The sequence below is a fragment of the Hylobates moloch genome, unplaced genomic scaffold, assembly GCF_009828535.3.
Source record: "Hylobates moloch isolate HMO894 unplaced genomic scaffold, HMol_V3 SCAFFOLD_6, whole genome shotgun sequence".
Lineage (NCBI taxonomy): Eukaryota > Metazoa > Chordata > Mammalia > Primates > Hylobatidae > Hylobates > Hylobates moloch.
Genome location: NW_026652281.1, coordinates 80,398,276 through 80,403,678, shown reverse-complemented (window position 1 = coordinate 80,403,678; position 5,403 = coordinate 80,398,276). Strand labels below are relative to the sequence as shown.

General features: G+C 47.9%; 1 protein-coding gene across 5 annotated transcripts in view; it reads right to left on the bottom strand.

Moving 5' to 3' along the window:
• SGF29 (SAGA complex associated factor 29) overlaps positions 1–5,403 on the bottom strand; it is a 77,208-nt gene that overhangs the window by 15,870 nt on the left and 55,935 nt on the right. The window lies entirely within an intron of this gene.

Here is a 5,403-nt window from a genome sequence, read left to right as displayed (position 1 = left end):
CTTTCTTTCTTTCTTTCTTTCTTTCTTTCTTTCTTTCTTTCTTTCTTTCTTTCTTTCTTCTTTCCTTCCTTCCTTCTTTCCTTTCTTTCTTTCTTTCTTTCTTCCTTCCTTCCTTCCTTCCTTCCTTTTTTTCTTTTTTTCTTTCTTTCTTTTTTTTTTTCCTAAGACGGAGTCTCGTTCTGTTGCCCAGTCTGGAGTGTAATGGTGGGAACTCAACTCACTGAGGCCTCTGTCTCCTAAATTCAAGCAATTCTCGTGTTTCAGCTCCTGAGTAGCTGGGATTACAGGTGCGTGCCCCCACGCCCGGCTAATTTTTGTATGTTTAGTATAGAGACAGGGTTTCACCACGTTGGCCAGGCTGGTTGAACTCCTGACCTCAAGTGATCCACTCACTTTGGCCTCCCAAAGTGCTAGGATTACAGGCATGAGCCACTGTGCCAGGCCGAGCCAAGAGTTCAAAACTAGCCTGGGCAACATAGGAAGACTCCAGCTCTATAAATAAATAAATAAGCTGAGCATGGCAGTGCATGCCTGTAGTCCCAGCTACTTGGGAGGCTGAAGTGGGAGGATCCCTGGAGCCTGGAAGGTGGAGGCTGCAGTGAGCTATGATTGCACCACTGCACTCCAGCCTGGGGAACAGAGTGAGAGAGTCTGTCTCAAAAAAAAAAAAAAAAAAAAAAAAGAAAGAAAAAAGAGAAACTAAATGAAAGTGGAGAGCTTCTGCTTCCTCTTGGTCATCTGTTCTTATTACAACATCTACCCTAAGCAATGGGCCTATTTCTTCCTTTTTCTTGCTCCAGATATAGCTATCAAAGCCCTTTTTGTTGTCTATAGCGTGTTTTGTAATCTCAGCTCATTCCGAGTTACAGCCATCCCGACACTGTTCTCATAGGTTTATGCCCAGCTTTGGTGTTTATCCCTGGGTTACGCGGCTCTTCTTACATCTTCTTTTATTACAGAACTTCCTGTGCAGCCGCTTTGGCTCCTATAAATACTATTCCGATTGCCGCTTCATCAGGACCCAAAAGGGATGAAGGAGTGGCTGGTTTTTTGGGGAGGCAGAAGGAGGTTGGATATTCTTGAAATGATAAATAAAATGATACATATAGTTCAGTATTGGAACACAGATAAATATTTAGCACATGCAATGAGACAATTGTTCATTAATTTAGCATCTTATGATTAATTTAGCATCCGAATAGTCATAGGCATTGTCTTGTTCACCTCAAGTACATTAATACAAAATTACATACTGCTTTTTCCTTTAGCTTTCATTTATTTACGACTGTGTGGTAAACGATTCTAAAATTTAGTGGCATGAAACAATCACCTTTAAAAATTTTTTTCAAATGCTCATTGATTCTGTGGGTGGAGTTTGGGAAGGGCAAAGTGGGAAAAGCTATACTCTGCTCTGTGATGTCTGAGCCTCAGCCTCAGATGGGGTAACCCGAACAGCCAACGGTAACTCTAATGGATGGGGAGGGAACAGCCGGGGCTGGAGATCTGCTTCGCAGATGGCTGCTTTAGTCACATGCCTGTTGCCTGCGCTGCAGTGGCAGGAGGGTAGGCTCAGGCCCAGAGGGGACTGAAAACCACACAGCCTGTGTGTAAGGGGGCAACCTGTATGCAAAAATGCAGTTGGACTTTTTTTTTTTTGAGACAAGAGTCTCACTCTGTCACCCTGGCTGGAGTGCAGTGGTGTGATCTCAACTCACTGCAACCTCTGCCTCCTGGGTTCAAGTGATTCTCCTGCCTCAGCGTCCGAGTAGCTGGCGTTACAGCCTCCCACCACCACACCTGGCTAATTTTTGTATTTTTAGTAGAGATGGGGTTTCACCATGTTGGCCAGGATGGTCTTGAACTCCTGCCCTCGGGGATCCACCTGCCAAAGTGCTGGGATTATAGGTGTGAACCACCATGCCGGGCCTTTTCTTTTCTTTTTCTCTGAGGCAGGGTCTCAGTCTGTCACCCAGGCTGGAGGGCAGTGGTGCAGTCTCAGCTCACTGCAGTCTCTACCTCCTGGGCTCAAGCGATCCTCCCATCTCAGCCTCTCAACTACAGGTGTGCGCCACTATGCCTGTCTAACTTTTTTTTTGTTGCTTTTTGTTTTTGAGAAAGAGTTTTGCTCTCCTTGCCCAGGCTGGAGTGCAATGGCGTGATCTCGGCTCACTGCAACCTCTGCCTCCCAGCTTCAAGTGATTCTCCTGCTTCTGTTTCTGAGTAGCTGGGATTACAGGCATGCACCACCGTGGCTGGCTAACTTTGTATCTTTAGTAGAGACGGGGTTTCTCCATATTGGCCAGGATGGTCTCGAACTCCTGACCTCAGGTGATCCACCCGCCTCGGCCTTCTGGCTAATTTTTTTACAAATTTTTTGTAGAGACTCAGTACATTGCCCAGGCTGGTCTGGAACTTGTGGGCTCAAGTCATCCTCCCACTTATGCCTCCCAAAATTCTGCGATTACAGGTGTCAGCCACTGCACCTGGCTGGCCAGCCTGCCTTCCTTCCTTCCTTCCTTCCTTCCTTCCTTCCTTCTTTCCTTCCTTTCCTTTCTTTTTTTCTTGAGACGGAGTCTTGCTCTGTCACCCAGGCTGGAGTGCAGTGGTGCAATCTCAGCTCACTGCAACCTCTGCCTCCTAGGTTCAAGCGATTTTCCTGCCTCAGCCTCCCAAGTAGCTGGGATTACAGGTGTGCACCACTACACCCGCTAATTTTTGTATTTTCAGTAGAGACAGGGTTTCACCATGTTGGCCAGGCTGGTCTGGAACTCCTGACCTCAAGTGATCTGCCCGCCTCAGCCTCCAAAGTGCTGGGATTACAGGCGTGAATCACGGTACCTGGCCTCCTGGCTTTTTTTTTCTTTGAGACAAGGTCTCACTCAGTCTCCCAGGCTGGAGTGCAGTGGTGTGATCATTGCTCACTGCAGCCTTGAACTCCTGGGCTGAAGCAATCCTCCCATTTCAGCCCCTCAACTGGCTAGGAGTACAGGTGCATGCCACCACATCCAGCTAATTTTTTCAATTTTTTGTTGAGATGGAGTCTCATCATGTTGCCCAGGCTTGTCTTGAACTCCTGGGCTCAAGTGATCCTCCCGCCTCGGCCTCCCAAAGTCCTGGGATTACAGGCATGAGCCCTGGAGGCTGGGCTCTATAGGCTTATTATGAAAAACCAGGGCTCCTTCATCACCCATTTCCTGTTCCCCAGAGGCAAGAACGTTCCACCACTTTGGCTGAGCCATTGGTATTGACTTCCATGTCTCTAAACAGCATGTTCATATTGTACTTGCTGATTTCTCGGTTTTAGGCACCACCTGTTATAATTTTGAAGGTTGAGGCTTTACAATTCTTCCACCTCTCCCCGACAGCCCACATCTCTATTCCTACATATGCACGTGTGCACTTCCTGTTTTCATTCTTCCATGTCACTGTGCCTCGGTTCTGGGTACACAGATATTCAGAGTCTATATCCTATAGCTACGTAAACACTGTTCACAGCTGAACCATGCCCTTGCCACAATCACTTCTTCCCTGCACTGTTGTTCCTTCTTTCCCCTCCACCACACTGAGTTCATTATGTCACATTGTAGCTGCTGTGTTTGCTTGCTATGTAACACTAGTTCAATCCTGAATGCTACCTTGAGATGTCAAATCTTTATCACATTCAAACATATTCCATTTTCTATTGGTTTTATTTTATATTATTTTGTTTTGTTTTGTTTTGAGATAGGGTCTTGTTCTGTACCGGAGGCTGGAGTGCAGTGGTGCAATCACAGCTCACTGCAGCTTCAGCTTCCTGGGCTCCAAGGAGTCCTCCCACCTTAGCCCCCAGAATAGCTGGGACTACACATGCATGCCACTACACCGACTAATTTTTAAATTTTTTGTAGAGACAGGGTCTTGCTATATTGCCCAGGCTGGTCTTGAATTCCTGAGCTCAAGTGATCCTCCTGCCTCAGCCTCCCAATGTGCTGGGATTACTGGCATCAGCCACTGTGCCCAACTGCACCATGTATGCATTTCTAAACAGGCTTAGTTCTGCCTATTTTGGGCTTTATAAGAATGCACTCATGGCCAGGCACGGTGGCTCACGCCTGTAATCCCAGCACTTTGGGAGGCCGAGGTGGATGGATCTTGAGGTCAGGAGTTCGAGACCAGCCTGGCCAACATAGTGAAACCCTGTCTGTACTAAAAATACAAAAATTAGCCAGGCATGGTGTTGCATGCCTGTAGTCCCAGTTACTCTGGAGGCTGAGGCAGGAGAATCGCTTGAACCCGGGAGGCAGAGGTTGTGGTGAGCCAAGATTGTGCCGCTGCACTCCAGCCTGGGCAACAGAGCTAGACTCCATCTCAAAAAAAAGAATGTACTCATTGTAGGCTGGGTGCGGTAGCTCACGCCTGCACAACTGTAATCCCACACTTTGGGAGGCTGAGGCGGGTAGGAGTTGGAGACTAGCCTGGCCAACATGGTGAAACCCCATCTCTACTAAAAATACAAAAATTGGCCAGGTGCACATCTGTAATCCTAGCACTTTGGGAGGCCAAGGCAGGCAGATCACCTGAGGTCAGGAGTTTGAGACCAGCCTGACCAACATGGAGAAACCCCGTCTCTACTAAAAGCACAAAAAATTAGCTGGGCGTGGTGGCACATGGCTGTAATCCCAGCTACTCGGGAGGCTGAGACAGGAGAATTGCTTGAACCCAGAAGGTGGAGGTTGCGGTGAGCGGAGATTGCGCCATTGCACTCCAGTCTGGGCAACAAGAGCAAAACTCCATCTCAAAAAACCAAAAAACAAACAAAAAAACAAAAATTAGCTGGGCGTGGTGGTGGGCACCTGTAATCCTAGCTACTCGGGAGGCTGAGGAAGGAGAATTGCTTGAACCCAGAAGGTAGAGGTTGCAGTGAGCCGAGATTGTGCCACTGCACTCCAGCCTGGGGGACAGAGCGAGACTCTGTCTCAACAACAACAAAAGAATGCACTCATTGTCAGTGTCATTGTCTAGGTATTATATTCCAAACTACTTGGGGCTGGGCCCAGTGGCTACAAGCCTGTCTCTACAAAAAAAAAAAAAAGAAAGAAAGAAAAAACGCGTTAATTGTGAGCCAGGCGAGGTGGCTCACACCTGTAATCCTAGCACTTTGGGAGGCTGAGGCGGGTGGATCACCTGAGGTCAGGAGTTCAAGACCAGCCTGGCCAACATAGTGAAACCCTGTCTCTACTAAAAATACAAAAATCAGCTGGGCGTGGTGGCGGGCGCCTGTAAGTAATCACAGCTACTCGGGAGGCTGAGGCAGGAGAATCGCTTGAACCCAGGAGGCAGAGGTTGCAGTGAGCCGAGACCGCGCCACTGTGCTCCAGCCTGGGTGACAGAGTGAAACTCCATCTCAAAAAAAAAAAAAAAAAA